Raw genomic sequence first — 21,401 nt, 5'->3', positions numbered from 1 at the left:
TGCGCCACCTCGCTCGGTAAACATAAGGAAACAAGTGACAGCAGAAGAGGGGGAAATTCCTAATCCATTCTGCGGAAACAGCACATCCATAGCAATCTTCATATCCGCAATGTTTGTGGTAGCTGTGGTAAATAGCACTTTTCATTTCCGCAGTATTTGCGGCGCAAGTTTTAAGTGATTCACACGCCTGTGCAAGACGGGGCGCAACAGGAGGTTTTCAGCAGAACATATGGAGAATACTAAGAAGAACAGGGGACTGAATGTTATGACATCTGTTAAGACATCAAGGAAGAACTTCCATCGAACTAGAGGGAGTTGTAGAGGGCAAAACATGTAAAAAAGATAGAGGTTGGAAAATGTGCAATAAATAATAGCGGACTTTGGGTACAAGCGCTGCTCTCATATGAAAAGGTCAGCACAAGAGAGGACCTCGTGGCTGGCCGTATCAGGTCAGTCAGATGGGCTACATCAGTAGCTGCATAGTTTCGCAGCCAGTGTCCGATGGACTGATAGGGCAGTCTACGGTCTACTCCTTATCCTGCATCTCATTATAATCACAGAAAATGTCACTGCCGTCTTGCAGCCCCCCACCTCGATAGGTTTGTCTTTCGCAGCGCAACACCTGTTCCTCGCCTGTTGGAGAGTCCTCCCAATTTCCGATTCCAGTTGAATACCGGCGGGTTCATACTCTTGTGGTGGATACTTTTCGGGAGGTCATATATCCAGATAGTTGATGAAGCTTCTTCTTGATTTAAATCTTATTGGAAATTTGCTCTCTGTTCGGAACATTACATATTTTTCGCCGAAGGCCTGAGCCTTTCCGTGTATTCTAATAATGATCGTCGAATACACGGAAAATAAGGGAAAAGTTGATGTCATCAGTGGAGTCCAGAACTGGGCCTAAAATTTTAGGAAACATGGCAAGGATTGGAGACCGTGGCTGAAAACTCGCGCGGACACTAAAAATCGTTTGCGCAATACTTTTCGACCATAGCGGTCTTCCTTCCTCACTGAGCGAGGTGACAGAGTGGTGCGACGGATTATTAATACGACGATAAATGTGAAATACATGCGCGAGTGATAAACAGTCTGTGGAATTTAAGCATCTCCGTGCGAACTCGATAACAAAGATATACAGACTGTATTAAGCTACGGCAAAGAGATAATTATTCCATGTCGGCCACTGGAAGAGAAATCTTTTATGTCGGATGGAGAGGAGATTGTTGGAAGCCGCCATTAAGGAAGTTATCTATGTTTTATGGTATTGAAGAAATAAACACATATAAAAGCAAAAGGAGTGTCAGGTGTGTATAGTTCATAACCACCGCAAATACACTCCTGGAAATGGACAAAAGAACACATTGACACCGGTGTGTCAGACCCACCATACTTGCTCCGGACACTGCGAGAGGGCTGTACAAGCAATGATCACACGCACGGCACAGCGGACAAACCAGCAACCGCGGTGTTGGCCGTCGAATGGCGCTAGCTGCGCAGCATTTGTGCACCGCCGCCGTCAGTGTCAGCCAGTTTGCCGTGGCATACGGAGCTCCATCGCAGTCTTTAACACTGGTAGCATGCCGCGACAGCGTGGACGTGAACCGTATGTGCAGTTGACGGACTTTGAGCGAGGGCGTATAGTGGGCATGCGGGAGGCTGGGTGGACGTACCGCCGAATTGCTCAACACGTGGGGCGTGAGGTCTCCACAGTACATCGATGTTGTCGCCAGTGGTCGGCGGAAGGTGCACGTGCCCGTCGACCTGGGACCGGACCGCAGCGACGCACGGATGCACGCCAAGACCGTAGGATCCTACGCAGTGCCGTAGGGGACCGCACCGCCACTTCCCAGCAAATTAGGGACACTGTTGCTCCTGGGGTATCGACGAGGACCATTCGCAACCGTCTCCATGAAGCTGGGCTACGGTCCCGCACACCGTTAGGCCGTCTTCCGCTCACGCCCCAACATCGTGCAGCCCGCCTCCAGTGGTGTCGCGACAGGCGTGAATGGAGGGACGAATGGAGACATGTCGTCTTCAGCGATGAGAGTCGCTTCTGCCTTGGTGCCAATGATGGTCGTATGCGTGTTTGGCGCCGTGCAGGTGAGCGCCACAATCAGGACTGCATACGAACGAGGCACACAGGGCCAACACCCGGCATCATGGTGTGGGGAGCGATCTCCTACACTGGCCGTACACCACTGGTGATCGTCGAGGGGACACTGAATAGTGCACGGTACATCCAAACCGTCATCGAAGCCATCGTTCTACCATTCCTAGACCGGCAAGGGAACTTGCTGTTCCAACAGGACAATGCACGTCCGCATGTATCCCGTGCCACCCAACGTGCTCTAGAAGGTGTAAGTCAACTACCCTGGCCAGCAAGATCTCCGGATCTGTCCCCCATTGAGCATGTTTGGGACTGGATGAAGCGTCGTCTCACGCGGTCTGCACGTCCAGCACGAACGCTGGTCCAACTGAGGCGCCAGGTGGAAATGGCATGGCAAGCCGTTCCACAGGACTACATCCAGCATCTCTACGATCGTCTCCATGGGAGAATAGCAGCCTGCATTGCTGCGAAAGGTGGATATACACTGTACTAGTGCCGACATTGTGCATGCTCTGTTGCCTGTGTCTATGTGCCTGTGGTTCTGTCAGTGTGATCATGTGATGTATCTGACCCCAGGAATGTGTCAATAAAGTTTCCCCTTCCTGGGACAATGAATTCACGGTGTTCTTATTTCAATTTCCAGGAATGTATAATTAAAAGGACTCAATTTAAATCAAAGGAGCAAACAGGAAAAAGGAATCGCTAAACCAAACCATAAATAAAAATCAGTTATTAATAATACGCAATCACATCAATAAAACGCTCATTAAATAATAGAATAAAAAAATAAGAATTTTAAAGTGGTTAGCAGCCTGGATTCGTATTCGGGGGCACGACCGCTCCAAATCCGCCTCCTGCCATCCAAATTTAAGTTTCATGTGATTTCACTTAATCTCTCCAGGCAAATGCAGGAATTGGTGTTTCGAAAGGGCACGGCTGATAAACTCTCCATCCTGAGACAAAAACAATCCGAGCTTGTGCCCATCTCTCATAACCTCATTGTCAACACGACGTTAAACACTAATCTTCCTATTTTCTGGTTAGCACACTGGACTCGCATTCGGGAGGACGACGGTTCAATCCCGTCTCCGGCCATCCTGATTTAGGTTTTCCGTGATTTCCCTAAATCGCTTCTGGCAAATGCCGGGATGGTTCCTTGGAAAGGGCAGGGCGATCTCCCCATCCTTCCCTAACCCGAGCTTGCGCTCGGTCTCTAATGACCTCGTTGTCGACGGGACGTTAAACACTAATGTCCTCCTCCTCGTCCTATTTTCTTCTTCCGTGGTTGATCAATAGCTTTCCATAAATATCACTCCCAAAATTACGTACCCACATACAGAGAACCCGCGAGAGCTGATAGCAGAGCGACGCCGCAGTCGCGTGGCAGGTGTCGTAGCGAGCATCTGGCGGCGGCGAGGCGCTCTGGCGCCGGGCGGTGGATTAGCCGCGCGGCTTAAGCGCTTCCGCGGGGCTTCTCTGGTCCACGGCAGGTGGCGGCAGCGCAGAGACGAAGCTCTAGCAGGGCCGCGCACCTCACAACCCCACGCCCACCCGGCGACCGACGGGGTCTCGGGTTGCGCGTGTTATCCGAGACCCGTACTACCACAGTCAAGACCGTCTCTGGTGCTATTAGAAGCGCAGGAGCCCACTCAAACACACAACACGTGTCCGTGAACTTCTGCCGAGAACGTAGTTCATTGGTACGAAGTCTGAGTGTCCTAAACAGGCAGCTTTTTTTAAAGACTGTCAGAACTCGCTTTTTCGTCCAGTGACAGACTTGGCACAATAATTAAGATCAGTAAGCCTCTCGCTCCCGACTCTTTAAGGAATCGAACTCCCATGTACAAAACGTCATATCGCCTGAAATATGTGTCAGACATGGATATAATTTTGCAGATATCTTCAGTGATATATGTCGATACTGTCCTAAAAACGTGTTGCGAATAGAGTTAACAGTATTGATGCAATAAACCGAAAATAAGTTTCGAAAAGTTCTGAAATTACTTGGAGTAACTCGTTAAGTGCTCCATTCACAAATACTGGATGAATATAGTCTGGATTATTTGCGCCCCGTTGCTTACGGTGCGTCAAGATATGCACACAGTTTCTAGAATGAAATTTTCACTCTACAGCGGAGTGTGCGCTGATACGAAACTTCCTGGCAGATTAAAACTGTGTGCCGGACCGAGACTCGCAGGTGAGCTTCTGTGAAGTTTAGAAGGTAGGAATTAAAGCTGTGAGGACGGGGCATGAGTCGTGCTTGGGTAGCTCAGTTGGTAGAGCACTTGCCCGCGGAAGGCAAAGGTCCCGAGTTCGAGTCTCGGTCCGGCACACAGTTTTAATCTGCCAGGAAGTTTCTTGCACACAGTTTCTAACTTTAATATCTGACTTACTGTTTTAACTATTAGCGTAAGATTATAACTCATAATGACTAGATTATGACAGCATTTAAAATTTTTAGGTTCGGTTAATAATTGTATGAAACATTGAGAAATTTTTATTGCCCCTGGCAGTCGTTAGAAAGACGACCTGCAACTAGGGCTTGGACACTGTGCTATATTTACCCCTTTAATATTAAACAGATTCCATAGAAGCGTTCGAAGTGAAGGTATTCAGTGGATCAGAAGTAAAATTATGTGTGATGCCCTACGTAGCGACAACCCAAATAAACATCTCAAAAGAATTAGGGGAATATGATTTTCGATGTCTGCCAGACTTCGAATAGCGCTCTACCGTAACTACGGTTCGGTAGTTTTCGTACACTACATAAATGACGTAGTAGATGATAGAATTACTGATAGTATTGTTAGGGCAAAAACAAATGAATATGTAAGAAAGAAAGTGGGAGCGGGCAACTTCTCATTGTTTTTTTTTTCTTTGTTTGGTTGTTTGTTTTGCACGGTATTAGAATCGCATATCATTCAGTGTTAGTCCATTATGTATTTTATTACCTTACAGAACATAAATGGCATTTTATAAGTAATAAAAATCAGTTGATTGCCAAACCAGTGCAATCGCTTTTGATGCAAGTGCAGTTTACTTACACAAACGTAAGAAATTATACTTAATTTTTGTTGTTATTTTTGTACTCAGTAGAATTTTCTTCATCATAATCAAAGCCAAGAGTTTCCTGTTTTTACTGATAAATGCGAAAGTTATTTATGAACAACATAAACATGTTTTATATAAGTTCGACGAAGTGTTGAAGCGATGTTTGATCTATTTTTGTTTTGCGTCTTTCTTTTATTTTAGTTTTTTGTTGAGTAAATTGCAACTTCTAGCGCTATATGATAAATCTGAACTGTTTTCTTTATTTTTACTGCTACATCCCTCTTTTACAGGTTACAGATCAACCATTTTCTAATAAAACATGAATTAAGCATTGACAGTTGTAATTTTGCTGTAAATACTGTTCATCCTTAAGTAACAGACAGGAGGATAACTGTGTGGAACAAAAATATTCCGTGGGTTACATGGCCCTTTGTATATCCTCATTGTTTCTAGACTATTCACCGCTTCCGGTAAGACACTGATCACCTGCGTACAGGGAGTGATCGCTATGAAGTAACGCGAGACTGGTATGTCGCACCTCCAACGTAGAGGTAATGCGAGTATTACCTTAACTAACCAAAGCTGCTAGGAAAACTAAAGTACTCTACACTTACCGGTGGCAGTTTTACAACTCGAGCCATGCTCCACCGAGCAATAACTGAGGACTGGCTACGTCAACTTTATCTTTCAAAAATAAAGTACACAACAAAATATCGTTAGATCCTCCATCGTTTACATAAACTGAAATATCCGACAAGTGTCGAAAACAAAGAGCAAGCAATCATTCATCCCGTCATTCTGATCACACAGTCTCTGATTTCGAAGTGTTACGAGTACGAAATAACAAACATCACGACCAGAATTATGTTTCAGCAGTTACGTGCTTCTGGCTAAAGCAACTGGTCCCTTTAATATCATGTAAATATTGGTCGTACTTCGTGCAAATAAAAAAATTCAACATACAGTCTTACATAGCAAGATCTCATATTATTACTAGCCTTTCACTAAACTAAAAAATACGTGCGCAGTGTGGTTATTTACTCACTTACTACGAAAATATTGCCTGACTGATGAAACTCTTTACCAGCCAGGGCTACTCGAGCACCGCCTTTTACTGGAAACACTGTGGCTTATGCAACAGTACTGTTAAATCTTCAGTTACACAGTTTTATGGTAATAAAATCCTATACATTTCTAAAACTATTTATATAACTTCTGGATAGTTAATCCATTCTTAGTCGGTCAAGCACTATCTTGTATCTTGATTCGGAAGTTGTTCTACCATGGAACGTGCGATATTTGCAAATGAAGTGAGTTTTCTTTAACGTCTTAATAATTTTCCGCAAACGGTCTTCCCATCTTGCGTCGTCGTCATTTCTCTCCTGTTTCTCTGACGTGTGCACCCGTTTCGAGCTACTCGTGGATGTAGCACAACATTTTTAAATTTTAGTACCATGTTATTTCCATGTTTTTCACATCTGCTAGAGACGAACGTCTGAAAACTGTTACGAGTGACTACACTCTCGCCTGCTACATATTTGGAAATACAAACCATTATCATTACAGCGCAACCGCACTGTGTCACTAGAGGTAATATCACCTAGAGCCTGCATTTAAAGAAGGGTTACGTAGTGTGTTTCTTGTGCAGAAATCACATTTCAGTACTGGTTTCTTCTAAGAATATCGTGGTTGTCTCGTGAAACAAAGAAAACAATTCGACAATGGCAGGATCGTAGCCTATCGATTTTGCAATTTACCGTTCTGCCACATCACTTCTCACGTTTACAAGGATTCCACCACTACCTTGCCAATATGGGTTCGATTTGTTTAGGAGAGCCTGTTTAACGACATGCAGGATCTCGAAGGCCGCACACGACAGCTCGCGAGAGGAAAGACCGTAGTTCGCTTGCCTGAGCAGGATCGTCCAGCCAGCTTCACGCGCCTTGAGTCAGGAAACGGCCCTGCTGGCAGTAACACTAGTATCCACAACAACAGTGAGGACACGTCTTCGGTGACCATTGTTGCAGCTTCTCTTGACACGGCAATAGAAAAAGGAGCACCGACCAGTCGACAACAATGGAGAGGAATTGTAAAACTTCATCTGTTCAGACATGTCCCGGTTCTGTGCACTGCATCACGATGATCGTATCCATGTGTGGATTTGGACAGAACGAATGTTACCAGATCGCATGTCCAGCACATGGCGTGATGTTGCGTCATTGGGCACACGACCACCGGCGCCATATAACCGATAATTTGGACAGTAACTGTTACATTATGGCGTCTCAGTTACGTTACTTTTTCAATAAGACAACGAGAGACAGTATGTCGCCCGTGGTGTCTTGACTCGATACGGAGGGCGAACGACTGTAGACCTTATAACTATATTCTCCAGGCTTCCCTCATGTTAAGAACACCAGATCATGGGTTGCTCAGAGATTGTCGAGCCACTACTCGCCGGCCACTACAGTGATGAATTCTGTCACGGAGTTGAAGCAGCAAGAAATTATGTAACCGTATCAGTTATCCAAGCTCACTTCGACTAGATGTTCACCCGGATACGAAAAGTTGTTGCTCCGTGTACTAAACTCCGCAGGCTGCATACCACCAAATCGTCTCCGAACTATACTCTTCCTGTAGTTCTGTATGCACCAAAATTACTAGGTAGAAGGTTAGGCCAATCCGTTCGGCAGCTGTCGAGCGTTTCCGCGTGACCACTGTCGTGATGAGGTAGCAGAGCGAAGTTCGGATGTGAAACTGTCCCGCTTAAACTAGCATTGGATTAACCCGTATGCTGGTAGTCTGTGAGCCCACGGAGAATATTTCCATATTAATACAATGTCTTACAAGCGCTACCAAGAGGCTGTCTTCTCAGTATCTTTAATTGACGATGTGAGTCCTTTGGTATGGTGTATCTGGTATTTTAACTACAGTAGCTTACAACAGTTCTAGGGCATCACGGACCACCACGTGCACTGGTGTTAGTTTATTGTTACGTCATTCTTGAGTGCCCATGTAAGCAGCACAGGATTTGTTTAGCATTAGAACAGACGTTTTCTTGCTTGGTACCTTATTTTAGTACTTTGTAAGTACTGTAACTGCATCAAGGCATATTCTTACGAGGAAGAAAAGGCGACAATTTGATCTACAATTATTTTCGACATAGATAAGAAAGCGTAACTGAGAAGAAGAGAATTCTTGACGCAGATTTCATATGCGCTTCTGCAAGACCTTCTTCAGCAAAGGACAATGTCAAAAACATCGTTCAAAAAAGGTAACTGAGAGGACTGGCAAGCTTTGTGGCGCGGATAGCTCTGAAGTGAATTCAACTGCGTGCTCACGAGGATGGTGTGTGGACTGCAAAAGCAAAAAGAGGAAAACCAGGTAGATTCGTAAGAACATACAAGACTGCATCAACAAAATTTCTCACTGGATACCTGTATTACTTTCATAGCAGCTCATTTTTATGTATCTCCATTTTGTGTAAATGCTTTTGACCAAAATATAATTTTTTAAATTAAATCGTTATGTTAAAGTGATTGATAAAGATACTACTTCATTTAGTAACACTTCCCACTATAAAATGAAGCAAATTAACAGCGATAAAAACTGTAAAGGTCTTTGAGACCACGAGCTTGTACTGACACCGACATTCCAGGGTACGACAGAAACATATACACAGACACGGAGACTGCGTGTTACTACTTGACTATTTCCTATGACTGTGAAACTCGTATGTTGGTGAAAAGCTATCAAAGCAGGAAAATCTAAAATTCTCTGGGATTTCAAAAATATTTTACAAGAATCAAAGGTCTGGATGAATGCTAGTTTTGTTTTGCGAATGGTATCATTCAGTTTTCGTAACTGAATTTTAAAAAAATACCAAAAAGACATAGGAAATGGAAGGAAGCAAGGTGATATTAATTCTGGACAGTGCACCCACCCCCCCGAAAGCCTTCTTGGTAGGGAAAATGGTCGGTTCCAAACACTCTTCCAGACGACAAACGTAACGCCTTTGCAGCAACCAATGAACCATTCGGTTATCGAAACTGCTCATATACAGAAAGATTAAGATGGAAACATGAAGCAATAACAAAACGCCATAATTCCAATTATACAGAAGCTTGAGATTAAGCGACAAACATTAATCAAAAAATGCCAGGAAAGACAGCGAAAAAGATTTAGATACCCACCCCCATAATCCCGTTAACGCTGTAACAATAGTAGCGTCCGTGTAGAAATATTTTCACAAAATAAAAGTTATTTAATTAAAGTTCTCTCTAGCTAACGTTGTTCAGTAATATTAACGCGTTAATTAGCTGACGTTATTTTTATGTTAAAGCATTAAATTAAATTGCAAATAAGTTTATTAATAAATAAATAATTTAATTCTCAGAAGCCTTCGCCGAAGACTGAATACTAGGCTCTATTGAATTTAAATAATAAAAGATGGCTTCTAAACTTTTACTGGTGTTTGAACCCCATCTTACAGTTACACGCGGATAGTCACAACATAAACAAAGGCTTGGATCATAAACATTCATATAAAATGGTGAGTGGATTCAGATACAGGCTAGCTAAAAATAAATGATAACAGAAATATTTTTTTACCTTGTATTTGACCTTTCTTCTCAGAATGCAGTGCAGTATACAATGAATTCTTTGTGTTGTTGTTGTGGTCTTCAGTCCTGAGACTGGTTTGATGCAGCTCTCCATGCTACTCTATCCTGTGCAAGCTTTTTCATCTCCCAGTACCTACTGCAACCTACATCCTTCTGAATCTGCTTAGTGTATTCATCTCTTGGTCTCCCTCTACGATTTTTACCCTCCACGCTGCCCTCCAATACTAAATTGGTGATCCCTTGATGCCTCAGAACATGTCCTACCAACCGATCCCTTCTTCTGGTCAAGTTGTGCCACAAACTTCTCTTCTCCCCAATCCTATTCAATACTTCCTCATTAGTTATGTGATCTACCCATCTAATCTTCAGCATTCTTCTGTAGCACCACATTTCGAAAGCTTCTATTCTCTTCTTGTCCAAACTATTTATCGTCCATGTTTCACTTCCATACATGGCTACACTCCATACGAATACTTTCAGAAATGACTTCCTGACACTTAAATCTATACTGGATGTTAACAAATTTCTCTTCTTCAGAAACGCTTTCCTTGCCATTGCCAGCCTACATTTTATATCCTCTCTACTTCGACCATCATCAGTTATTTTGCTCCCCAAATAGCAAAACTCCTTTACTACTTTAAGTGCCTCATTTCCTAATCTAATTCCCTCAGCATCACCCGACTTAATTAGACTACATTCCATTATCCTTGTTTTGCTTTTGTTGATGTTCATCTTATATCCTCCTTTCAAGACACTGTCCATTCCATTCAACTGCTCTTCCAAGTCCTTTGCTGTCTCTGACAGAATTACAATGTCATCGGCGAACCTCAAAGTTTTTATTTCTTCTCCATGAATTTTAATACCTACTCCGAATTTTTCTTTTGTTTCCTTTACTGCTTGCTCATTATACAGATTGAACAACATCGGGGAGAGGCTACAACCCTGTCTTACTCCCTTCCCAACCACTGCTTCCCTTTCATGTCCCTCGACTCTTATAACTGCCATCTGGTTTCTGTACAAATTGTAAATAGCCTTTCGCTCCCTGTATTTTACCCCTGCCACCTTTAGAATTTGAAAGAGAGTATTCCAGTCAACATTGTCAAAAGCTTTCTCTAAGTCTACAAATGCTAGAAACGTAGGTTTGCCTTTCCTTAATCTTTCTTCTAAGATAAGTCGTAAGGTCAGTATTGCCTCACGTGTTCCAGTGTTTCTACGGAATCCAAACTGATCTTCCCCGAGGTTGGCTTCTACTAGTTTTTCCATTCGTCTGTAAAGAATTCGTGTTGGTATTTTGCAGCTGTGACTTATTAAGCTGATAGTTCGGTAATTTTCACATCTGTCAACACCTGCTTTCTTTGGGATTGGAATTATTATATTCTTCTTGAAGTCTGAGGGTATTTCGCCTGTTTCATACATCTTGCTCACCAGATGGTAGAGTTTTGTCAGGACTGGCTCTCCCACGGCCGTCAGTAGTTCCAATGGAATATTGTCTACTCCGGGGGCCTTGTTTCGACTCAGGGCTTTCAGTGCTCTGTCAAACTCTTTATATATATATATCAGTGTCCGTGCTCCTGAGCTAACCATCGAACGATTAGAATAAGATTCCTGTACAATAAATCTATCCGTCCACTTCGCTCCGATGCCAATCGAAGATGCAGCGCCAGAAGACGGATGGAAATGAACACGGAGTGAAATGAATGACAAACGAAATTCCTGCGGTGGTTACGTATAAAGGATTTTACATGTTCTCTGTCTTTGAAAATGAGTCTTTGGACACAGAAAAAGTTTAATTAATTTTGCCGTTGATGCTACACCACACGTATATTATGTATAAAGCATTAACGTGTCCTCTATCGTTGAAAATGAGTGTCTGAACACAAAAATAGTTCAATGAATTTTTGCGTTAATGCTACACGATCATGGTTACATAAATGTAAGGTCAAAGAGCATAAAAGAAATTATTTGCTTATTTCTAATCGATTTCAATGGGCACTCTTCTTATATCTGACGAGACATACATTTTATTTTCCTCTAAAGACTTTCTATAAATTCCGATTTATCATAACTCCTTGGTTTTGAAATACATCGAAATTTAAGCCATTGGTATTGCTTCCTCTATCTGTGAAAATCATGAGCCAGTAATTTTATTGTTTGCAGCGCTTTGTTTTCTATATTAAAGTATAATTTTTATCTCTCGTTGGTGTCAATTCTTTCTCAGGTTTCTTAGTGTCATCTCCGATACGACTTTTTCTCTGTTTTTGTGGTTTGTTCTTGTCCTTTTCTTCTTGGATGAGAATGAAGCTAGCGTTTACGGGTTTTACGAACATTCCTTCAGTCATTTCTCTTTGATATTTGTCGGCTAGAGGATGGCACAGGAGGGGAAATAGCGTTAACGATACCGATTGTAGGCACCATAGTCAGCTTTAAGACCTTTCGTGAAAATTTCAGTAGTTAGGCCCGTAGCTATCGTAGCTGTCCTCTGTATGCTATAGATGGTACCATTGTTAATGTTAATACTAGCACTTCCTTTCCAGACATGAACCACTGCGCACACGTTTTCCAACCTATGCGACAATTATGATACGCAATACTCCACTTTTAGTTCTTTTATTACAGTTTTCTCATACAGACAAAGCACACTTCGACATGTATAAAAGAACGAACAAACTCGACAGAACATCTACATCTACATACATACTCCGCTATCCACCATACGGTGCGTGGCGGAGGGTACCTCGTACCACAACTAGCATCTTCTCTCCCTGTTCCACTCCCAAACAGAACGGGGGAAATATGACTGCCTATACGCCTCTGAACGAGCCCTAATTTCTCTTCCCTTATCTTTGTGGTCTTTCCGCGAAATGTAAGTTGGCGGCAGTAAAATTGTACTGCAGTTAGCCTCAAATGCTGGTTCTCTAAATTTCCTCAGTAGCGATTCACGAAAAGAACGCCTCCTTTTCTCTAGAGACTCCCACCCGAGTTCCTGAAGCATTTCCGTAACACTCGCGTGATGATCAAACCTATCAGTAACAAATCTAGCAGCCCGCCTCTGAATTGCTTCTATGTCCCTCTCAATCCGACCTGATAGGGATCCCAAACGCTCGAGAAGTACTCAAGAATAGGTCGTATTAGTGTTTTATAAGCGGTCTCCTCTACACATCTTCCCAAAATTCTACCAATGAACCGCGGACGACTATCCGCCTTCCCCACAACTGCCATTACATGCTTGTCCCACTTCATTTCGCTCTGCGATGTTACACCCAAATATTTAATCGACGTGACTGTGTCAAGCGCTACACTACTAACGGAGTATTCAAACATTACAGGATTCTTTTTCCTATTCATCTGCATTAATTTACATTTGTCTATATTTAGAGTTAGCTGCCATTCTGTACACCAATCACAAATCCTGTCCAAGTCATCTTGTATCCTCCTACAGTCACTCAACGACGACACCTTCCCGTACACCACAGCATCATCAGCAAACAGCCGCACATTGCTATCCACCCTATCCAAAAGATCATTTATGTAGATAGAAAATAACAGCGGACCTACCACACTTCCCTGCGGCACTCCAGATGATACCCTCACCTCCGATGAACACTCACCATCGAGGACAACGTACTGGGTTCTATTACTTAAGAAGTCTTCGAGCCACTCACATACTTGGGAACCAATCCCATATGCTCTGCAGTGGGGCACCGAGTCAAACGCTTTCCGGAAGTCAAGGAATATGGCATCCGTCTGATACCCCTCATCCATGGTTCACAAGATATCATGTGAAAAAAGGGCGAGTTGCGTTTTGCAGGAGCCGTGCTGATGCATGGACAGCAACTTCTCTGTCTCAAGGAAATTCATTATATTCGAACTGAGAATATGTTCGAGAATCCTGCAACAAACCGATGTTAAGGATATTGCTCTGTAATTTTGAGGATCCATGCTTCTACCCTTCTTATGTACAGGCGTCACCTGCGCTTTTTTCCAGCCGCTCGGGATTTTACGTTGGGCAAGAGATTCGCGATAAATGCAAGCTAAGTAAGGAGGCAATGCAGTAGAGTACTCTCTGTAAAACCGAATTGGAATCCCATCAGGACCTAGTGATTTATTTATTTTCAACCCATTCAGCTGCTTCACAACCCCAGGGATGTCTATCACTATTTCCTCCATACGGGAATCTGTACGAGACTCAAACGGCGGTATGTTTGTACGATCCTCCTGCGTGAAAGGTTTCTCAAGTGCTAAATTTAAAATTTCATCTTTCGTTTTGCTGTCCTCCGCTGTCAGGCCGGACTGATCAGAAAAACAAAGAGCAGCAGCACCAAACTTATCCACTTCAACACGTAACTGCATACTCGGGCTGAACAGCCTTCTCGATAGTAACGTAATGTTCATTACGAACAAACGGAACCAGGCTACTGCCATTGCGTGATTTCTATTTTATAGCACAATCGAAAGTCAATGCGACACAAATGAACATCATAAAATATTAAATCTCTACAGTCGATCTGCCTGCGGTTGTCAGTCAGTTCATTCCGTCCAGGAGTTATCTGCCATTGCAGCAGGTACGGGCACGACTGGCAACGTATAACACAACTAACCGCAAAGCTGAGAGAAAATCGCTGAGACCTGCTCGGCCACAGCGCTGAAATTAATGGCTTTCCTCGTATTTTAAGGGCAAACCCCGACAGCGCGTGACGTAGCAATTTCCACACTGTCACCGCCTGTAACACAGAGACAATGCGAGGGGGGCGCTCATACGCCGCCTGCGACGATGAAACGGTTCGTAACGCTTCACGGAATCTAAATATATTGCCGTCCAGTAGTTAGTCATCAGAGGACTGGAAAATTGTGCCTTTTGGTTATGACGGTTATTAAACCGTGAACCAACATCTGTGGCCCCTTCCTTTACCGCACCATTCACACACACACACACACACACACACATACACACACACACACACACACAGCACATCAGTGGCCTCCATTATTAATGGATCTTCCGTCAACATATCCGGGTGAAAGACATTTCGTGGAGGGTGCTAGCACATTTATCCCGGTTCGTGGAATACACCTCAGATACTCAAGAAGAAATAGAAAATTTGAAATTATTTAGTTTGAAGCGTCAATTACATTAACGACACTGCATGGACATCTTTATATAACTATAATTATTTATGTAATTAGGCTTATTGGAGTGCTAATGTATTGGATTGCTAGGAGACAGAGAGGGAAAGTAATTTTCATACAGAAAAAAAACTTATTTTGTGAAATGACACTAGTGGCACACGGAAAGACAGAAAAGTAGTGTGGAAATCTGGACAACTGGTAGGCATCGTATACGACTGCTGTACAAATGAATATGGTACTGAAGTAAAATGGACCTCTCTTATTCTACTTCTACACGTATAAACCGGAACAAGCAAAATGTGCAGACTACAACACAGTCAGTAATCAGTAATAAAGCATATTTTGAACAAGAATTTTTAAGAGTTAGAATTGCTTGTAAAGGAACTATTACAGTAATTACAATAAAGGTGGCATATCACTGGAGATGCTTCACTAAACTGATAAACACGTACTGCAAAAGATTAATGACTTTTATTAAGTTGAACAAAAACATAACTTCAAAATGAATAGTATAAGGAAATTGTTTTACTTATATAATCCGAAATGAGTTAAACGATTTAATCAATCGAGGTCTCAAATTTCTTGCCCCAGAAAGTAAATGTTTTCCTCCCAATGCATTATTGTCCTTTTAACAGTAGTCACCTTTCTGTCCGCACACAGAAATAACTGCAAAATAAATTATTTAAAGAAATTTTTTTACTGTGTATTATCCCAGCTGAGTTCTACGACTCATCGACGGAGATTTCAATTTTTCTTACCCCAGAAAATAAATGTTTTCCTCCCCATGATTTACTGTCCTTTTAAGAGTTATCTACTCTCTATCCGTTGAAAATGTCCTTCGCAGAGCTACAGAAAAAGTTGCAGGTTGGGCAGAGATGGGTGACCGTATGGACTGGTGTATGTGACCCAGCGAAAGGCGTACGCATTGTTCTGGTGGAAGAACATTGCGTGTAAATCATGGTGTTTCTGCTTCAACAACACGGAAATGCTTATCAAGAGCCAGTCTTTGTTGTGCTCTTTTACAAATAGCCAGTCGCAGGATACGTTGTGTGCCAGAGACAAAGGATTGATCCTTTTCGTCAGTACACTCACGCTATTGGTTTCAATGATATGGTCTCTTGAATACGACGGTGAATTCACGTTTACAGGCAGATGACAGTTGCAAATGCACTCCGAATGAAACATTCCCTTCTCGAAACACGATTTGAAGATATCTTTCCAAGTGTATTCTGGACCTGGATATACGTTTTCGATAAATCTTATTCAGGGTGGCATATAATAGTTGATATTGGGAAGCTGTCATCTCAAAACTCTCTCTCTTATTATTAGTCCATCCAACAGGATACTCTCTATCACATTCACTGTTTCTCCAGAGGAAATCTTAAATGAGCGTCTGGAACTATAAGATCTGCAGCGCTCAAACGACTACGCAAGAAATCTTATTATCCAGTAATAAACAGTCATGATAGATGGTACTGAGCCCCCACGAATATCCATCACCTATATTTCTGACAGGGCTCCGGCCTACATTTTGAAAATAAAAATCTTTTCATCGGCGAATCTTTACTTACGGAAGATCTCATTCCAGTACCTAAGACAGCGGGCAACAAATAACTTTATTTCTTTGCTTAATTTCCATCAAGTCTGTAGTTTTCTGGCTAGAAGCAAAAGCAAACCCTGTCATTACAGTCACATAAACGAGAAAAAGAGAAGAAAATTCATGTTAATTACACAGAAAATTAATTCCAATAAATAAAACCTGGTTATTTTCAAACAAAGCCAAACCAAATATAATTCTATATGAAAATACGCTATGAATCTGATAATTATTCCTCATTAAGTACGTTTTATCGCAGCATTGCACAGTATCTTGCTCTGGTTCTCGTTGACGCATGATGCTGTTTCCGAGTTGTGTTGTTATAAGATATACACATCTACATATACATGTGTTCTTGGCACGTACGGTTTCCCATTAATCTTGGTTAACCAAAATACCTTTCTGCTAAAAAGAAAAATGAAAAATGTATCAAGTAAATATTTTTTACCTTTCTTGTACTTTTGTTCGTTACGAAGGTATGATCAGCAATAATCTTTTTCAAATAACATCATACATTTTTTTCGGTAATCTTCTTCTGCAAGGTTCGCAGGAGAGCTTCTGTAAAGTTTGGAAGGTAGGAGACGAGGTACTGCAAGAAGTGAAGCTATGAGGACGGGGTGTGAGTCGTGCTTGGGTAGCTCAGTTGGTAGAGGACTTGCCCGCGAAAGGCAAAGGTCCCGAGTTCGAGTCTAGGTCCGGCACACAGATTTAATCTGCCAGGAAGTTTCATATCAGCGCACACTCCGCTGCAGAGTGAAAATCTCATTCTGGAATCTACTTCCTCTCCTCAAGACATGTTCAAAAACATATAAGTGTACCATTCATGTAAACATGCCTTGTTAGAAGAGTAACGTAAAACTGACTTTCATTTTCCTGTTGTAACACACGGTGCAGTTAACCGCGGAAACGTTAACTCATCCTCTGGTTCGAATTGACAGTAAACACAAGTAAACACTTGTAAAATGCACGCTGGTCGTTCTGTCAAACGTGTTGAGTTAAAGGTTTGTGTGAGTAGAGTGTGTTCTAAAAAACGAAAGGTTGAAATGCTTCAAACTATTAGCAGTGTACTACATGTATCTAAATTATAAATAAGAAAAGACAATTGCAATTACTGTTCTTTTGCCTTACGTTATCCACAGATTAGCTTTCCTACTTCTCTCCGTGGGTGTAAATTGTACTCTCACAAAATTTGAACGGAAGACCGTTGACTGACCAGAGTGTATTTTACTTGCGTTCGTAGTTGTTTATTGGCAACTGAAGCAAGTGGATGGGTTACGTTATCCCGGTCACTTGCACTGGGTGATAGAACAGGAAAGTCGAAGTCAGTGTAGCCGCAGTGAAGGACTCATTGGCCGGCACAGCATTAATTATAGATGTGGTGCCTGTTTTTTAGACATGTCCGAAATAATAGACACACATATGTTTACAATAATTTCTTTCTTTCATTTGGTTATAGTGGTATGAACTAGATCACACAGAAATAAAAGTTTGAGCGAAATAGAGTTCAGGCTTGCAATCAACCACCACGCTTAGAAATATGTTCCGAAACTTAGTAGCAAGGTATCCTGATATGATAAGAAGAATGATATTTTCTTATGGCAGTGATATATGTGTGTAGGATCCGTGTAACGAGTACCTTGCAGGCCCCAGAATTCGGGAAAGGAGAACAAGTAAATGAAGGAATTTCGTACGGAAGGCAGCTGGGGCTTCCACAGTGTATCCAGCCGGCTCTGCTCCCCTGGAGTTCCCGACGGCGGACGTTGCCGTGTGCTGCTGGTTTACAATCCCTCCCAGAGCCCCGCTTGCGCGCCTGGAGAGGATTTTTAATACTACATGCGACCGCGCGCTCAATATTTAATACTATAGCCGGTGCCACGGCGTCCCGACCTACAATTTCAATACCGGCTGGGGAGGGAGGGCGGTAGCGTAGTCTAGGGTACTTGCCGGCCGCCGGCCCGGCGAAGAATAGGGAGCAGCGCTCAGCCGCAGAGACCCCGGAGTAAGCTGCCTGGGACGAGGGACTCCCGCTGAGCTAGTGCGTGCACGAGATCCTCATACCAGATTACATGCGGCCGCGCGGAGGCCAGTATTTCGTTGTGTTATTGATACCTTATACTGATCAATCTCAGCCTTAGGGCAGTAATATTTCACATGTGTGATGAGTTGCATAACATACGAGTCCAACAGGAATTAAATACATTTTTTTCTAAAAGAAGGTTGGTTTTATTTAGCATTCCAATACACCATACTATTCTGTAATCTCTCCACTGTATTTGATTCTGTCTGAAATTTAGCCCAACTTTACCTCGCACACTATAAAATTCAACGTATTACCAAAACTATGTACCGACGAACCGGTATCCAACTTAAACTCGTGTATTAAACAGAAATCAGTCTGAACTGAACTGTAACCGATGTGAACACAACTGAAATTAAACAATTACCTGGCCCTAATAAAAATTTCCACTTACCTCGGGTACTGACAACATTTTTGCTAGATTTCTGTTTCTAAATAAAATTTCTAACTGTTGCAAACCACCGAGAGATGTGGCACAGTGGTTAGCACACTGCACTCGCATTCGGGAGGACGACGGTTTAAACCCGCTTCCGGCCATCCTGATTTAGGTTTTCCGTGATTTACCTAAATCGCTTCAGGCATATGCCGGGAGGGTTCCTACGAAAGGGCACAGCCGACATCCTTCACTAACCCGTTGGGACCGATGACCTCGCTGTTTGGTCCCCTCCCCCAAGATCAACCAATCAAGCTAGTGTTGCACACCACATGTGGTAATGCGTAAGGATGAACAGTGGGAAGAGTATTATTTCTATGAAAAGTTATTCCAAGACAACGGTTTTAGAATGAAGTATAAATCAAAAAGACACAGTAAAAGTTCGCTTGAACTTCACACATAACATAGGTCTGAACAATACTATGCTTAACAATGTGAACAATTATTTATAAATGGTACAATATTAACAGAGAATTTCTGTAAAAGTCAAACAGCTTAATGAGCTAATATATTACTGCATCACTCAGGGTTCAAATGGCTCTGAGCACTATGGGACTTAACTGCTGAGGTCATCAGTTCCCTAGAACTAAGAACTACTTAAACACACATCCATACCCGAGGCAGGATTCGCACCTGCGACCGTAGCGGTCGCGCGGTTCCAGACTGTAGCGCCTAGAACCGCTCGGCCACTCCGGCCGGCCATCACTCAGGGAAATGGGGTGATCTTTCTCTCGGCTCTGAGCAAGTGTACCAAATTAACAAGCTTCCAATAATCATTTCTACAAACTAGGTGCGCAGCGCTGCAGTTTTACCCCAAACTTCTTCTCTTCAAAAAATGTGTACCTCATTCAAAATTTATATTACTTTCACTTTCCGGCATATAGATAATAGTCATCCTTGCTGTCCTTTACAATAAATCTTTCTTTATTTTATACCATCACAAGCTGAACACAGCACTACTAATCATGTCCACCACCTACTAAGAAACATCAGACTGCGCAGCAGAGGCAAAAGAATGTGCTTCGAGAAGACCAAAGCTTGTGTGACAGTAACGTAACTTGCTCTCTCTCTGACAGGCACATCGATAACACACAAAAATCAAAATGATATGACCACCTCACATTTGCCCACTCTTCACTACAAAACGCTATTTTTCAAAATCATCTCTATCCAGTGCGACTGTCTTACGTCGTCTTACTGGGAGCTAATGTATCCCACATAGTACTACACTAATGCTGGACGTCGGAGCCAATGTCTTACTGCAGCAATAACCTTCCCGCCGTCCACGTGCTGCTTCGTGCTGAATGAATCCTCTGTTGGGCCAAACAGATGGAAGTCGGAAGGTGCGAAATCCGGGCTTAGGGTGGATGAGGAAGAACAGTCCAATGAAATTTTGTCAGGCACTCTCGGGTACACAGACTTGGGTGAGGCCCTGCGTTGTCATGGAAAAGGAGAAGTTAGTTGGCATTTTTGTGGCGACGGACACGCTGAAGACTTTTCTTCAATTTCGTAAAGACAGCACAGTACACTTCAGAGGTGATCGTTGCACATGAGGAGGACATCAGACATAATAACACCGTCCCAGAAGATCGTCGCCATGACATTACTGTCTGAAGATATGGCCTTGAACTTCTTCTTCGGAGGAGATCTTGTGTTGCGCCACACCGTAGATCGCTGTTTTGTTTCCGGATCAAAGTGATGAACCCATGTTTCATACCCCGTGTCTATGTTCGCCAAACTGTTGTCACGATCTGTCTCCTGACGCGCAAGCAATTCCGCTGGCGTGGCCTCCCGTTCCTCTTTACGGTCTTCTGTTAGGCGACGAGGAACCCAACCGTCACAAAACTCTCAGTACGACATCTACATCTACATAGATCTACATGGATACTCTGCAAATCGTACATAAGAGCCTAGCAGAGAGTTCATCGAACCACCTTCACAACAATGCTCCATTATTCCAAGCTCGAACAGCACGCGGGAAAACCGAAACCTTTATCTTTCCATGGGAGCTCTGATTTCCCTCATTTTATTATGGTGTTCGTTTCTCCCTGTGTAGGTTGGCGACAGCAAAATATATTTTCTTATTCGGAGGAAAAAGTTGGTGATTGAAATTTCGTGAGAAAATTCTGCCGCAGTGTCCACCCCAAATCCTGTAACATGCCAGTGACACTCCCTCCTCTATTTCTCGATAATACAGAACGTGCTGTTCCTCCGTCAATTTTCTCGATGCACTGTGTTAATCCTATCTGGTAAGGATCTCACACTACTCCAAAAGAGTAGACACTCCAAAAGAGGACAGACACGGGTAGTGTAGGCAATCTTACGTCTGTTGCGCCTTCTGTGTGTGTGTGTGTGTGTGTGTGTGTGTGTGTGTGTGTGTGTGTGTG

General features: G+C 42.8%; 1 non-coding gene across 1 annotated transcript; it reads left to right on the top strand.

Annotated features, from left to right (window-relative positions):
- The first annotated feature begins 4,364 nt into the window (after window positions 1-4,364).
- Trnap-cgg lies at window positions 4,365-4,439 on the top strand. The gene has a single exon. It is a non-coding gene; the product is annotated as a tRNA-Pro (tRNA).
- Window positions 4,440-21,401: the final 16,962 nt, after the last annotated feature.

This window comes from Schistocerca piceifrons, chromosome 2 (genome assembly GCF_021461385.2).
Source record: "Schistocerca piceifrons isolate TAMUIC-IGC-003096 chromosome 2, iqSchPice1.1, whole genome shotgun sequence".
NCBI classification, from domain to species: Eukaryota; Metazoa; Arthropoda; class Insecta; order Orthoptera; family Acrididae; genus Schistocerca; species Schistocerca piceifrons.
The sequence above is the reverse complement of the archived record's forward strand: the minus strand, read 5'-3'. Positions and strand labels throughout refer to the sequence as shown.